Raw genomic sequence first — 17,083 nt, forward strand, 5'->3', positions numbered from 1 at the left:
CTTCGACCAAGATTTTAGTTATCGTATGTGTTGCTTTGGATCAACAACTAGTTGTATCTTGTTTTCAATTAATCATTCAAGCAGCTGTGAGTTATCTTTAACCTAGACAGTCGGTTAACGCCGCTTGAGTTATGATTTATAGAACTATGTACCACCCAAATGGGAGATGCTCTCTTCTACGAATTCACCCAAATGGGCGTAGTCGGTAGCCTGCTCATGTTGGAGCAGGCGGTTTAAGATATATCCGGCCATTGGCCTTGTGAATAGCTAGGTTTGGTACTGAGCCTACGTCTACTTAGTTTAGAGCAGACGGTTGCCCGGTTGTGCATTGCACAGATGGGACTTTGTACAAAAGACAATGAAAATAAAGTATTCTTTCATTAATATACTCTATTTACAAAAATTTACAAGTCCTTAGAAGTAGTACTTTTTAAAGTTATCTACGTTCCAGGTTATGGCTAGCTGCCTGCCATCTGGGGTTTCCAGGCGGTAGGTGCCGCCTCTTACTTCTTCAAAAATTCGGTAGGGGCCCTCCCAATTAGGGGTTAACTTCCCTTGCTCATTGGCCCTATCGATTGCCTCCATTTACCGTAACACAAAGTCCCCCACTTTTAGGGCTGCTTGTGTACTCTTTTGTTGTAGACCCTCTTCATTCTCAGACGGTATATCTCATGACGCAGGGCGGCATTGCCTCCCAATTAGCCTCTTCATCATAGAGCATGATTCGAAGTGTTGGCTCATAATTTTCAATAGGCAAGACGACTTCAGTGCCATATGTCATGAGAAACGAGGTTCACCGGTTGCCCCCTTTCAGTTGTTCTGATAGCCCATAGGACATGAGGTAACTCATCTGCCCATAGACCGACAACCCTCTCAATTTTCTTTTTGATGCCGTCTGAGATGAGCTTGTTAAAGGCTTCCACTTGGCCGTTTGCTTGGGGACGACCGACTAATGCAAAACAATGTAAGATCCCTTGATCTCCCAACCAACTCTTGGGGGTAGGCGTTTCAAACTGAGGGTCATTGTCAAAGACCATAGACATAGGTACCCCAAACCGGTTGATGATGTTCCTCCAAATGAAGGAAATGACATCCTTTGTCTTAATGCCCTTGACCGCCACTGCCTCAACCCACTTGGTGAAGTAATCTACAGCAACCAGGATGTACCTCCGTCCGCCTATAGCAGGAGTATATGTACCCAGGATGTCCATGCCCCATTTTGCAAATGGAACCGGGTTGTAGATAGCTTTTAAATCAGTGGCCGGTCGGGTTATGAGCCGGCCAAATCTTTGACACTTATCGCGCTTCTTCACCATTTTCGTGGCGTCTGCCTCTAGAGTGGAACAAAAGTAGCCTTGTCGCCTAGCCCTTTTTGCTAGAATTCTGCTCTAGTACTTCTTTCCCCATTTCTGGGGTAACACATTTCAGCAACGGCTGGAGGTAACCCTTCGTGAAGAGTTTCCCCTTATAGATCTCAAAACTTAAGGCTTGCTTTTTCAATGCAGCCGCTTCTGGAGGGGCGTCCGGTAAAGTGTCGTCTGCCAAATAAGCCCGGATGGCATCCATCCAGATAGAGCTTCGGTCAAGAACTCCAATGGGATCATATTAAATGCTTCTTTTTTCCATGACTTCCCAAAAGACTGACCTAAGGGCATCATAAGAGGCAGATGATGCCAACTTAGACAGCGCATCCGCCTGATTATTTTCTGACCGGAGCACCTATCTTAGATGAAATTCGTCAAGTGTCCCGGCCTCATCTTTGACCGCCTGCAGATATTTGATCATAGCCGGATGGGTAGCCTCGTAGTCACCATGGTATTGGCTAACAATCAACTGAGAATCTGAGCAGGCGTTAACTTTCCTTGCCCCTGCCAACTTACACATGTGGATACCGGCTAGCAGGTCCTCATACTCCGCCTAATTATTCGAGGCTTGGAATTTGAACCGTAGTGCATATTCATATTGGTCCCCTTTTGGAGACTTGTAAATTACGCCTGCACCACAGCCGTTCATAGTAGCGTTCCCGTCTACATAAACCTTCAAGACCTGATCAACATTGTCCGGCTAAGCCGGCCTTGTCATTTCCATAATGAGGTTGGCGAACGCCTTACCCTTCACTGCCTTTCTTGGTTCGAAGGTGATTTCCAGACTTTTCATTTCAATAGCCCACTTGAGCATTCTGCCGGATAACTTCAAGGTTGTCATTGGTCGCTTGAGGGGTTGGTCTGTGTAGACCACCACCAGATGTGCCAAGAAGTATGGTTTCAACTTCTTGACTGCCATGAACAGGGCGAGACCAAAGTTTTCAACCAAGGGGTACCGTAGCTCAGCATTTCGAAGAAAATGGCTAATGAAATAGACTGGGAGCTGTATGCCGTTTCTCTCAGCTAGGAGAACGACAATGAGGGCATGATCTGAGACGGCCAAATACATATATAGGACATCTTCTGGTAGAGGGCTGACCAATTGTGGCAATGAGTGGAGGTGCTCTTTCAATTTCTGGAATGTCGCCTCAGCATTTTCCCCCCATTCGAATCTAGTCTTCTTTTTATTGCCTGGAAGAAGTAGAGGCACTTGTCGCCTGACCGGCTGAGGAATCTCCCCAATGGCGCCAGACAACCGGTAAGTTTTTGGACTTCCTTGACAGTGCGGGGTGACTTCATGTCAATTACCGCCGGTATCTTTTCCGGGTTGGCCTGTATCCCCCTTTGATCAATCAAAAATCCGAGAAACTTCCCAGACTCAACACTAAAGACACACTTTTTGGGATTAAGCATGACCTTATGCCGCCTGAGGGTGGTGAAGGTTTCTCGTAGGTCAGCAAGGTGATCCGTCTGGAGCTTAGATTTGACTATCATGTCATCAATGTACGCCTCTACATTCCTCCCAATTTGATTAATGAAGACCGTATTAATCATCCGCTAAAAGGTAGCAGGTGCATTTTTCAGCCCAAACGGCATCACCGTATAATAGAATAACCCTTGATCTGTGACGAATGCCGTCTTCTCTTGATCTTTTTTCCACAAGGGTATCTGATGGAAGCCTAAATAGGCGTCCATGAAGCTCATCAAGGCATGACCGGCAGTAGAGTCGACTATATTGTCGATCTTTGGAAGTGGATAGCTATCCTTTGGACATGCCTTGTTCAGATCTATGTAATCAACACACAACCCCCAGGAGCCATTCGACTTTTTAACCAGGACAACATTTGCTACCCAATCCGGGTAGTAGCATTGCCGAATGAACCCAGCATCTAGCAGCTTCTTGACCTCGGCGGCTACCGCCTGAGATCTTTCCTCGCCGTGATTCCTTTTCTTTTGCATAACCGGCTTCTTTTTTGGATCCACGACGAGTTTGTGGACAGCAAGATCCGGGCTAACGCCTGACATCTCTTCCACTTCAAAGGCTAAAATGTCTTTGAATTCCTTCAGCAGTTGATGCAAATCTGCACCCAGCTTGGCAAAAGCGACCGTCCCCACTTAAACAGTTCGTTCCAGACGATTGTCATCTAGAACACTGTCAATATTTTCACAAGCCGACTTGTGGCGGAGATCATCTGACCGCTCCCCGATCAGTGATTGCTATTGCTTCTCTTTTTTTATGGCCACCAGGTGGTCCGCCTTCCTTTTTTTGCCGGCTGCTTTGGGAGCAGGCGCGACTTCCTTGTAGTCATCAAGGTCGATGGGCTCCTCGCCTTGGCCGGCTGCGGCCACAGTAGGCTTGACGTTTGAGAGATAACACTCCCTTACCATCTTTTGATCCCTATTAAGGGAACCCACTAACCCATCATCCCTCTCAAATTTGATCAGCATAAGGGATGGGATTATGACTGCCTTGGACTCATAGAGGGTTAGACGACCAAAAATCAGATTATAGGCGGTCAATTCCTCGACCACCAAGGACTTGACGACCATGTGCCGTCCCTCCCCCTTTTCTCCAAGCCGGATGGGTAGGTCAATTCTCCCCACCGGATGCACTACCCTTCCCCTAAAGCCAACTAGGGGGTGAGAGGCCTTGTGCATGCTGCTAGGCTTGTATTTGAGCTCCCAGTATCATTAAGGATCCGACCCACTCGTTGGTTGGCAACCTTGCATTCGATGACTATAGGGTCATCATGAGGCTGCCTGACCTTGCCTTGATCCTTCTCAGAGATGAGGACCTAAGGGAAGGTGTCTTTCGACGCCTGACCCTCATCTAGTGAGTTAACCAACTTCCTGATTTTGTCCTTGGTATCCCGGATGGTAGGATCCCCTCCCGCGAAGCCGCCTGCTATGGTGAAGACCTGCTCTTCATCAGTGTCAGAGCTTATAGCCGCCTTCTTGGACGGTTGTCCATTATTTGTTTTGGGGTTACCCTTGGACTTCAGCATGTAGGACTTCAAAGCCCCCTCATCAGCCAGACGGTCTAGTAGCCGCCTGAGACTATAGCAGCCATTGGTGTCATGGCCTATGTCCTCATAGAAATGACAGTACTTGCTCTTATCCCTACTTTTGATGGGACTCTTCATTGCTGCCGATTTTTTAATGGTCAACCGGTCTTTGATCTCCATGAGGTTGGAGGAGCATTCCTTGTTGAACTCGTACTTGGGGACGTACGGCTTCAACTCTCTCTTCTTCTTCTAGGACGGCTGACCAGAATGGTCTGCCACCCAAACTTCTTATCTTTTCTTTCTCTCTTCTATTTTAGCTGGCTGAGCAGACCAGCTCTCCTTTTTGTCAGACTTTTTAGGGTCCGACGGGTGCTTGATGGCACAGAGCTCCGTCGCCTATATGTGGGCTTCGGCTTCCATCAATGCCTCTTGGAAGGTAGCAACCCTCTTTCTGACCAGGTCGAACTTGAAGGTCGACCCGTCCTTCAGACCCTTGAAGAAATCCGTGTAGGCAACTTCGTCAGACAGTCCTTGAATCTAAATTCTCATCAGATTGAAACGCCTGACATAGGACCTTAGCCCTTCTCTATCTCCCTGCTGAATAGCCCCCAAGTCGAGACTTGTCTTCTTAGCAGGAATGTTCATGGAGAAGCTGGACGCGAATAGGTATGCAAGCGTCTTGAAGTTGTTGATGCATCCGTCTTTCAGATTTCCAAACCATCGTTGGGCTATGCCCTTCAATGTTTACAAGAAGCATCGGCACCAGGCGACATCATCCAACCCCTGTAAGTACATGAGGTTGGTGTAAGCCATTCGGTGGTCTTCCGGGTTGGTGGTACCATTATAGGTACCAACCAACACGTTCTTAACCTTGGTCGGCTAAGCCGCCTCGGTTATCTCCCTGGAGAAAGCCGACGGCTGTTCTACAAGGTTTAGCATCCTAAGCTGCCAGTCCATGGGCTGAACATTTTCTGTCGCCTGATCCCCAAGAAGGGCCGGCTGCATGTTGGGTAATCCATACGACATGTATGGCTGTTGGGGCATATACGGAGCCGGGTGGATAATATGAAGGCCAGTACGTGCGGACATGCCGCGTGACTGACTCTCTCAGTTTGTTTCCAAATACTTCATTGAAACATTCCGAAAACTGTTTGGCTAAGTCGATGTTGAGGCAGACTTTGACAATTGTTGACTTTACTTCTCCTAGATTAACATCCGGGCATCTGAGTAAGTATTTTTTGACCCATCCGGCTAAAATTGCCGGATGACCTTCCTTTGCCCTAATTCAGGGAAACGAAGTTTAGACAGGTCGATCATAGGCCCGTCCGCCCCTTTTGGTTTAGGGTGAGGAGTAGGCACATGATCTTTGATATGCTCCTTACCGGAAGGAGAAGGCTTCTTTGCCGACTGACCCTTGTTGGTGCCAGTTGACTTGTTTATCAGGTCCTTGATCTCCCGTTTAAAATTCTTCATGAATTTCATGAGCTTGTCTCTAGTTACGGGGGCAGCACCCTCAGCCGCCTAGGGTCGCCCAGCCAGCTTGACGGTTGGGCTGTAAGGACCAGCTTTTTCTTCGCCCCGTTCCCTTGTTTCCTCGGAACGGGTGCGTCTCGTTCTGAATGACACGTTTGGGGCCACGTAAGTGTCGACCTCAAAGTCGTCACCACTATCTTGGTCCGCGTGGACCTCAGTTTCGGCCATAGGCCGTTTGCCCTCAACAGGCGGTACAGATTCGGATGCCATCTAGGAAGTACTCTCCCCACAGACGGCGCCAAATGTTTCAGGGTTTTTGGAGTCCCTCGGGAGAGTTACAATTCCAAGAATGCGCGTCGACAGTCTGTACCTGCAAAACCACGGAAAATCTGATTGGGTGGAGTTCCGCCTCCGACGATCAAGTTAGAACGTTTCCGGAATGTAAAGGTTTTTCTCTCGTAACCAAGAGAATTCTGCAATTTATATTGCTCGGTTTTTTGGTGTGTATTTATGAATGTTTAATAAATGAGGATTTTCCTCTATTTATAGTGGAAGGGGATTAGTTCCCTTTTAGGGTTAAAGTGCCACGTGTTAGTAAAGGGTTGGATTCCCTTGGGCCTCTCTGAGGCTGACACGTGTCAGCATGTTATTGGGCCACGTGGATAGGGTATTTTTACCCTAAACAGAGGGTACAACACCAAGTTCACTACTGAACTTACGGGTCCAAACTGCCTCCTTAGCTGCTTCCGAAGCTGCCAAGTATTCGGCTTCAGTTGTACAATCTGCAGTGGTGCTTTGCTTAGCACTCTTTCAACTTAACGCTCCTCCATTAAGGCAGAATATGTGCCCTGACTACGACTTGGAGTCGTCTCTGTTAGTCTGGAAGCTCACGTCAGTATAACCTTCAACAACCAAATCATTACAGCCACCATAGACCAGAAACTTAGCCTTGCTCCTTTTTAGGTACTTTAGGATATTCTTGGCCGCAGTCCAATGCGCCTCTTTTGGGTCTGATTGGTATCGGCTCGTAGCACTCAAGGCATAAGATACATCCGGCCTAGTACATATCATGGCATGCATGATCGATCCAATAAGCGAAGCATATGGAATCTCACTCATCCTCTCTCGCTCATCAGGTGTTTGTGGACACTGCTTCTTGCTAAGAGTTATGTCATGTGACATGGGTAGGTTCCCTCTCTTGGCCCCTTCTATGTTGAATCGTGCCAGTACCTTATCAATATAAGTACTTAGGCTCAATCCAATCATCCTTTTAGATCTATCCCTATAGATCTTGATGCCCAATATGTATTGTTCCTCTCCCAAGTCCTTCATTAAAAAGCACTTACCAGGCCAGCCCTTTACTGACTCTAACAGTTTAGTGCTATTTCCAATGAGTAATATGTCATCGACATATAATACTAGGAATGTGATGTCCCTCCCACTGACCTTCTTGTAAACACAAGACTAATTTGGATTCTTTATAAAACCAAACTTACTAATGGCTTCATCAAATTGCAGATTCCAATTTCTGCTTGCCTGCTTTAGTCCATAAATTGACTTCGTAAGCTTGCATACCTTCCAAGCATTGCTTGAATCAACAAAACCTTCCGGCTGTGTCATATACACAATTTCTTCCAAAATCCCATTAAGGAAGGCGGGTTTGATATCCATTTTCCCTATATCATAATCGTAATACACAACAATAGCTAGGATAATTCGGACGGACTTAAGCATTATGACTGGCGAAAAGGTTTCATCATAATCAACTTCGTGAATTTGCCTGTGAAAGGAATGGTGTCCTTCCAACAAGTGTATTCTTCCGATAGAGGGTTCAGAATTATTACAGAGTTAATTCTTCAGTAAAATCAAGTGATCGGAATGCCTAGGTGGAGGCTGCTTCCGATCACTAATATCGAGGTACAATTGTATTATAGCTTAATCTTAACTAAACCCTTCGGGTCGAACCCAATCGAATCACCGATCCGAGACGAAGAATTGATCTGAAAGGATTTACTAAGTCGAAAGAGTTTTACGAATACAGACGTTGGATATCGAGCCTAGGGCGTCGAGGCCGAGAGTCTCAAAATCACAAGCGACAAGTACGAGCGTAGCCGTAGCACCACAATGGTCTAACCATGTGGATGCTAGACTAGTTCGAGCTAGCATGCACCTAGCATGGCTAGGCACAAGACTAAGCACACTTGGTGTGCTAGGCGCACCATCGCAGCCCTAGCATCATGCCTAGGCGCTATCGCAGCCCTAGCATCATGCCTAGGCACCATCGCTGACCATCGCAAGCACTAGGCGCACCAAAGCAGCCCATCGCACCATCGCAGCAAAAGCACAGCACCATCGCATGGCTACGCCAGTGCATGTGTGTGTGTGCTTGTGCCTTAGCCTATCGCATCATCACATCAAGCATGCCTACGCACATGCGTGCCTTCTCATGGCACTGCATCGCAGCATAAGTGCCTGGGTGCTAGGCACCATCGCATGCCCCTCGCATAAGCACAATACCATGGTAGGCCTTGTGTGCGTGTGCGTGTGCGTGGAAGGCATCACAGTAGCAGCAGCACGCGAGTGTATGCGAGGCTGGTGCGTGGTGCAGGGCTGGTGCGTGTGGCTAGCGAGGCAAGGGGCCAGCATGCGTGGCTCGCTAGCAGCACGCTTGCTGGCTATGCGAGCATGTCCGAAATGGGGTATGCAGCACCACCACGCATGCATGTGCGTGTGTGTGCGATAGCAAGGCAAGCAGCCAGCTCACCCAAGTGCATTGTGGCGGTTTTGTGAGGGGTGGGGACCAAGGCTTGGGCAAAGCCTTGGGGAGCAAGTCAATAGTCCCCCTCACCTCTTCATGGTCCTGACCTAACCCTTTCTCTCCCCTTGACACTTGTTGCGTTGTGATTGAATTTAATTACTAATTTATTCTGGAAATAAATTAATTATCAAAAATTTTCATTCTCCTATATTGGTCGGGAAATGGAGTTCAAGAGTGCATTTCCCTATAAATACCAACGGCATGGTATTAGGAAATAAAAAAAAAACCTTGAGTGGAATTAAAAAGGCAACTCTTGTAATTAGAGTAAACCTTTGATTCGTAAAACTCATAGTTTTGTTTGTCCGGGTCTTGACTAACCTTTAAGACTTGGGACGCTCGGGTCGGGTCGAGGGTACGGTCCGTCGGATATCTCGTAGTTTCGGGATTTTGAAGTAAGAGCTCTTCGGGAGCGAAGCATGCAACAAAGGTATAATTCTTGTTTTTAGTCTTGCTTGATTAAGTTTATTATGCTTGTTAATTGCTTTAATTAAGGGGCGGGTCTTGGGGGGTTTCCTTCCGCGTAGTGTCGGGTCACCACGAAACCCTACAGCAGTATCGGAGCCATGCTCCTTTTAATTTTTGCAATTACTTATTAATTAAGGTGTTTTAAAAGAGTTTATTTTTTTGGTTCATCTCCTTCAAATTAGATTAGATGCTCGTTTTAATTAATTTTAAAACTCGGTTTTATTCTCAATTTGGCTGTCGAACCCAGATTTTGGCTCAAAAATAGTGATTTTTGGGTGGAATCGACATTCTGGAATAGATTCAACCCTACATGAGGGCTGTCCAGAAGCCAAATTCGAAACAGAAACCCATTTTTTCTAGGGTTTTTCGTTTTTCAACGAAAATTTTAATTTTTTTAAGCCTTGATTAATGCAAGCATTACAAGGTTAGATTAAATGCACATTTGCATCACTAATCTACTGGTTTTAAAAATATCCTTAAGCATAATATAAAATGGAGTTTTTATTAGTGCTTAAGTTAATATATAATTTTTCACATAAACTTGTTTTTCACAAATTTTGCAAATAAATTGCAAAAAAATGTGAAAGGTTGTTGTGAACTTGTAATTTTAAGTTCCTATAATGTTAAAATTCTAATCTTTAAAGGTTTAAATGATTGGAACCCTAACCCTAAATTCCATATTGAACAAAGTTTGGATTTTTCATGTTTGGTTGATTAAAATCCATCAATTTCAAATACTTGTTAATAAAATCTGATTAATCTTTATATTGGAAGATGTAATCTTGGTATTTTACACAAGTATGAAAGTTGGAAAATTTTTCATTAGATGATTAGTTTATTTTTCCAACTCCCATTTGTCAAATCCATTATTAATTTGCATATTAGCAAGATTAATTATGGACATAGCTCATTTTATTTTAAGCATAAAGAAAGACCTAATTTTGTTCAAAATAATTTTTTTTGGATAATTTAGGCTTGTGCACCAATAAAAATAAGTTTATTTAAGTCTTATTTTATTTTATTTTATTTTTTTCCACAAATTAATTCTAAAATGTAATTTAGAATTAATTTTATCACACACAAATCGAAATTAAATTCCGAGAAATGGCACGAAAATCAAGGCAAAAACACCCAAGCGCCACCAAGGCTAGCCGGGCTGCCTAGCAGCCCACATGTGGCTGCCGTGCGCACAATGGTGTGCCATGGTGATGTTGTGCAATGCTGTGTGGCGGGGAGGCTTTGGGCTGATGTGCGTGGAGCTGTGGCAAGGGGGCTGGCTTGCGAGGGGATGCTGCTTGGCAGCATGGCAGCAAGCACCAGCCCAGCACACCACTTGCTGGAAGGCGCCAGCTTGCTAGCCAGCATGCGTAGCATGCCTGGCATGCTGCTGGTGCTAGCAGCGTGGCTTGCTGTGCTGGGCACAACATGCTAGCATCACGGACCACAGCACAAGGCATAGGTTGCCTAGCAGCCATAGTGCGCACCCACCAAGCACTTGCGTGAGATTTTTGCTTGATTTTGAGATATACAATTTTGCGAAAATTTTGCCCTTTTTTTATTGTTTATGTAATTATTTTAACAAGGTTAGACCTCGGTTTTTCCGACTTTTGCAAAATTTTTGATTTTGACAAATTATGGGTTATGCCGACTTAATTAATCGGATTAATTAAGTATGGATGCGGAATTTAGTGGGAGCTTAATTAATTGCGTGATCATTTTGCGTTTATAAATAATGGATTAAAAAACATTGACTAGTTTTAATTAGGCGCGTTAATCAGATTAACCACCTAAGTTAGTTACTAGTTTTGCGTGTTTAATTACGTATTTCGTAAAATTGCATGGGCCATTCACAAATAGTGAATGGATGAATGGAAGATTGTTTTCAAAACAGGTTATTGAAAATGGCAACTAGTGGGCCCCGACTAGGATAGAAAATACGAACTGCGTTCCGTTATGTAATTTTGTAAATCAAAATACGGTCTGCGAACCGTTAGGTATTTTTGTACTATTAGATTAATCTTAGTCGTTCTAGCTTGTTTATTTATTTTGGCCAAGATGTCTCAAGACGGAGTTTCAATGAAGACGAGCCAAGATAAAGACCCATGGAAATAGAAGATTTCAAGGGGTCATGCTAGTTGCCAAATGCATCATTTTATGCTTTATATATAATTTGTTATTATATATGATTGCTAGATGCATGTCTAGGATTTCTATATGTTGCGACAATTAGTTAAGTTCACTTAAATCAACCAACATAGAAACCCTAGGTCCCTTAATAATATTGAGCTAAAATTTTCCATTCCAAGAACAACACTTACCGAACTAATTCGCGTACGTGATGGACCACGCCAAAGCGAGACATCACTACTTCCTTAGGAACGTAAGGTATACTAGGTATACAAGTTATCTTGGTTAAGCTCAACGATATCAGTAAGGTGTCCTTAGATGTCGTGGCAAAAGAGATAAAATGTCAAGGATGCATTAGATGTGGCATTTTATCAAACCGAGAGTAGCTTGGAGCTATTAGCAATTGGATTGCTTACCTTAAGATATTTAATGATTAAGACAAGCCAAAGCATGCTTAACCATTTCTTGATCTTTGGGATCTCAGAATCATTTTATTCTCGCCTAGAAGGGACATTTTTATAAATGAGTGGATAAAATGCTCAATAAGATTGAAAATATGCATGAACGTTTTTTAAATTTCAACTTATTGATTTATGAATGGTTTTTCACTTCAAATTCTTTCAATTGTAGAACCATGTCTGCAAGTAACTCAAACAACAACCAATTCTCTTTACGCTCAATTCTCGACAAGGAGAAGTTGAGCAGGCCAAACTTTCTTGATTGTCAAAGAAATCTGCGCATTGTACTAATGCAAGAGCAAAAGGAATACGTCCTTAATGAGGAAATGCCCGACGCTCCCAATGAGGAGGTCACTCAGGCTACCCTTAACCGATGGCAAAGTGCCAATCGGGATGTCAAATGCATCATGTTAGCCACTATGTCTCTAGACCATCAAAAGAATTTCTTTGAAAAGGAGACAACTTTTGAGATCATTTCTGAGCTTCAGAATATGTTTCAAGAGCAGGCCCGAACTGAAAGTTTCGAAACCCACAGGCAGATCCTTGAGAGCAAGCTCAAGACAAAAGAGCAAGTCAGCCCGCATGTCCTCAAAATGATTGGATTATTTGAGAACATGGAAAGGGCTTGATGCTGGGTATTCAACCGAGATGGAAATTGACATCATTCTCCACTCGCTTCACAAAGGATATGATCAGTTCAAAATGAACTATAATATGCATAGTATGGAGAAAACCCTCACCGAGCTTCATGGTATGTTGAAGCAAGCCGAGCAAACCCTCAAGGATGAGGGCAAGCATGACATTCTCATGGTGAGGAAGGGAAAGCCATTCAAACGTTCGGACAAAAAGAAGAGCTTTAAAGGGAAAAAGAAGAAGTTACCGCCTAAGTCAAAATTTGCCAAGGGCTGCAAGGAAAAAAAGGCAGCCTCTTCCAAATCCGATTCCGAATGTTTCTACTACAAGAAGAAGGGACATTGGAAACGGGACTGCCTCAAATTCAAGGGAGATAAGAAGAACAACAACGTTGCTTCTTCATCAGGAATTTTCGTTATAGACTTAAACTTCGCTAGCAAAAATTCGTGGGTATTAGATATCGGATGTGGCTCACACCTTTGTTCCAATGCTCAGGGACTAAGGATAAATAGGAGGCTAGAGAAGGGAGAGGTCGAGCTTCGGGTCGGCAATGGAGCTAGGATGTCTGCCGTCTCCGTTGGAACTCTCAGTTTGTCTTTGCCCTTGAGGCTTATTCTAGAACTTGAAAACTGCTGTCATGTTCCAAGAGTGACCAAAAACATTATTTCAATATCGGCGTTGGACGCCAAAGGGTTGGAATTTGGAATAAAAAACAATAGTTGTTTTATTTATTTTGATAATGTTTTATATGGTAAGGCACATTCAGAAAATGGTCTTTATGTGCTTTCACTAGACAAACAGGTTTATAACATCGATAATACTGCCAAAAGGGCTAAGACCATCGAGTCGAATCAAACCTACTTGTGGCATTGTCGTCTTGGCCATATTAACATCAAACACATTAAAAAACTACTTCAAGAAGGTGTTCTTGACTCATTCGACTTAGAGTCGTTTGAAAATTGCGAAGGATGTCTATTAGGCAAGATGATAAAACATCCATTCTCCAATTTGGGAGAAAGGGCAAGTGACTTATTAGGTCTAATACACACGGATGTATGTGGACCAATGAGTACACCTGCAAGACAAGGTTACCGATATTTCATCACCTTCACCGACGATTTTAGTAGATATGGCTATATCTACTTAATGTCGAATAAATCTGAATCCTTTGAGAAATTCAAAGAATTTCAGAAAGAAGCTGAGAATCAACTTGGCAAGAAAATTAAAGCACTTCGATCGGATCGAGGTGGTGAATATTTGAGCCATGAATTCGACGATCACTTGAAAGAAAATGATATTCTTTCAGAGTTGACACCTCTCGGAACTCCTCAATGGAACGGAGTGTCCGAACGAAGGAATCGAACCTTGTTAGACATGGTTCGATTAATGATGGGTCTTAGTGAACTCCCTATCTCTTTTTGGGGACATGCGCTACAAACTGCAGCAATAACACTAAACAGAGCTTCGTCAAAGGTTGTTGAAAAGACTCCATATGAATTATGGACTAAGTGACCTCCTAGGTTGTCTTTTCTCAAGATTTGGGGATGCGAAGCATATGTCAAGCGATTAATTTCGGACAAACTTCACCCAAAATCGGATAAGTGTTTCTTTGTGGGATACCCAAAAGAAACAAAAGGGTATTACTTCTACAATAAATACGAGAACAAAGTCTTTGCTGCTCGTGATGGTGTCTTTTTGGAGAAGGATCACCTTTCCAAAATGACAAGTGGGAGGAAAATCGAACTCAATGAAGTTCGAGAGGACAAGCAACAATGTCAACCTGACAAAACTGACAATCTAGATGCTTTGGAAACATCTAAGAAGATTGGTCAGAATCAAACTGACAATGAAAATGCTCAACCGATTACCCTTCGTAGGTCGCAACGACAAAGATCTCAACCAGACAGATACCTCGGTATCGTCTTAACCGATGATCAGGACATCCTAGTCATGGATGGTGATGAGCTAGCGACATACAAGCAAGCAGTGACGAGCCCCGACTCTGCAAAATGGCAGGAGGCCATGAGATCCGAGATGGACTCCATGTCTGAAAATCAAGTCTAGGACTTGGTGAATTTGCCCGAGGGTTATACACCCATTGGTTGCAAATGGATCTTCAAAGTGAAGACAGACAAGGATGGAAATGTATCGATATACAAAGCTAGACTGGTGGCAAAAGGTTATAGACAAATTCACGGGATTGACTATGATGAAACTTTTTCACCAGTTGCAATGCTAAAATCCATCCGGATCATCCTAGCGATTGCTGCATATTACGATTAAGAAATATGGCAGATGGATGTCAAAACCGCCTTCCTAAATCGAAGTTTGGAAGAAATTGTGTATATGAGACAGCCAGAAGGTCTTGTCTATCCAGGCAACGTTGGAAAGGTTTGCAAGCTGAAGAAGTCCATTTATGGACTGAAGCAAGCCAGCAGAAGTTGGAATCTGCGATTTAATGAAGCCATTAGCAAGTTTGGTTTTATCAAGAATCTAGATGAATCTTGTGTATACAAGAAGGTCAATGGGAGTGATATTGCATTCCTAGTCCTGTATGTTGATGACATACTTCTCATTGGAAACCGCACAAAATTACTGGAGTTCGTAAAGGGCTGGTTGGGAAAGTGTTTTTCAATGAAGGACTTAGGAGAGGCACAGTACATATTAGGCATCAAGATATACAGAGATAGATCTAAGAGGATGATTGGATTAAGCTAGAGTACTTACATTGATAAGGTACTGGCTCGATTCAACATGGAGAATGCCAAGAGAGGGCATTTACCCATGTCCCATGGCATAACTCTCAGCAAGAAACAGTGTCCACAGACACCTGTTGAGCGAGAAAGAATGAATCAGATCCCATATGCTTCGCTGATCGGATCGATCATGTATGCCATGATATGAACAAGGCCAGATATATCGTATGCCCTGAGTGCAACGAGCCGATACTAATCGAACCCAGGAGAGGCGCATTGGACTGCGGCCAAGAATATCCTAAAGTACCTGAAAAGGAACAAGGATAAATTCCTGGTTTTTGGAGGCCACAAAGAACTGGTTGTTGAAGGTTACACCGACGCTAACTTCTAGAATGATAGAGACGACTCGAAGTCACAGTCAGGATACGTATTCTGTCTGAATGGAGGATTGTTCAGTTGGAAGAGTGTCAAGCAGAGCACCACTACAGACTCTACAACTGAAGCCGAATACTTGGCTGGTTCAGAAGCTGCCAAGGAAGCTGTTTGGATTCGCAAGTTCATCAGCGAACTTGGTGTTGTACCCTCAATCAAGGGGCCGATAGACCTCTATTGTGATAACAATGGAGCTATCGCTTAGGCCAGGGAGCCGAGAGAACACCAGAAGGTCAAACACGTGCAAAGGCGAATTCACATGATAAGGGAATGGAAATCCGAAGGTGAAATCATAATTTGTAAGATTGGCACAGATGATAATGTGACCGATCCTTTGACTAAACCGCTTCCTCAGGAGAAACACAACAAGCACATTGAGCCAATGGGAATCAAGCATGTTGGAGACTGGCTTTGAAATTCCCTGTACATGTGTTTTAATTAAATACGATGTTTAATGTAAGACACTGTAATGAAACCATTCATTTATGGAGTAATTAATTTTGTGCAAAATTATCATTCACTCCATTACTATTTAATTGTGCTTTAGAATTAAATAATGAGTCCATTCGATTTACGGAAATATTCAAAACAGGGTATCAAGACCATATCTTGGATAAATTAACACCTGTTAAGTGAACATTGAATACTTAAATCGAAAATTGTCCCTAATCGAGGTCATCTAATAGATGGACAATTGATGACCGCTATAGATTAGTGTGTAGTATGATTTACAGAACCGTTTCTTGTGCTGCGAGGATGTGACAGTCATAAATCATTTTCACAGGTACAGTTTGGAACTGTACTAGATAAGACCTATGAGAGTACTTTAAGAAATTTCAAAGTTGTCATAAGTACCTTTCTCATTATGACTATCGGAACCTGTTTCCTCCGACCATGAGTATTGTGAAGTTTTCTTGTTTGAGTACTAGACTCTTTGATGTTTCCTAACGTTTGCCGTAACAGGGGATCATAACGGGAACACTCGGGAGACTAAGTCCTCTTAATTAGAGGAACTTCCAATGCAAGATTGGGATTGTCCCTCTATTAACAATAGGGAAAATGTTATGAATGGCCGTGCTCAGATGGATTTTAGAAATCATCTGCTTATTGACAGACGAACTCGGAGATCGAGAAACACTTTTGAAAGTAATAAGGATGACGATGAATCTTACCTTATAGTTCACGAAGAAACATTAAGAGACATAGGAAATGGGCTATACACTGTATGCACACTTGTCTGCAAGGACAAATGGGAGATTGAAAGGAATAGTGTCCTTCCAACAAGTGTATTCTTCCGATAGAGGGTTCAGAATTATTACAGAGTTAATTCTTCAGTAAGATCAAGAGATCGGAATGCCTAGGTGGAGGCCGCTTCCGATCAGTAGTATCGAGGTACAATTGAAATTATAGCTTAATCTTAACTGAACCCTTCGGGTCGAACCCAATCGAATCATCGATCCGAGACGACGAATTAATCCTAAAGGATTTAATGAGTCGACAGAGTTTTACGAATACAGACGTCGGATATCGAGTCTAGGGTGTCGAGGCCGAGCGTCTCAAAATCACAAGCGACAAGTACGAGCGTAGCCGTAGCACCACAATGGTCTTACCA

Source organism: Chenopodium quinoa, unplaced genomic scaffold (assembly GCF_001683475.1).
Source record: "Chenopodium quinoa cultivar QQ74 unplaced genomic scaffold, ASM168347v1, whole genome shotgun sequence".
Taxonomy (NCBI): domain Eukaryota; kingdom Viridiplantae; phylum Streptophyta; class Magnoliopsida; order Caryophyllales; family Amaranthaceae; genus Chenopodium; species Chenopodium quinoa.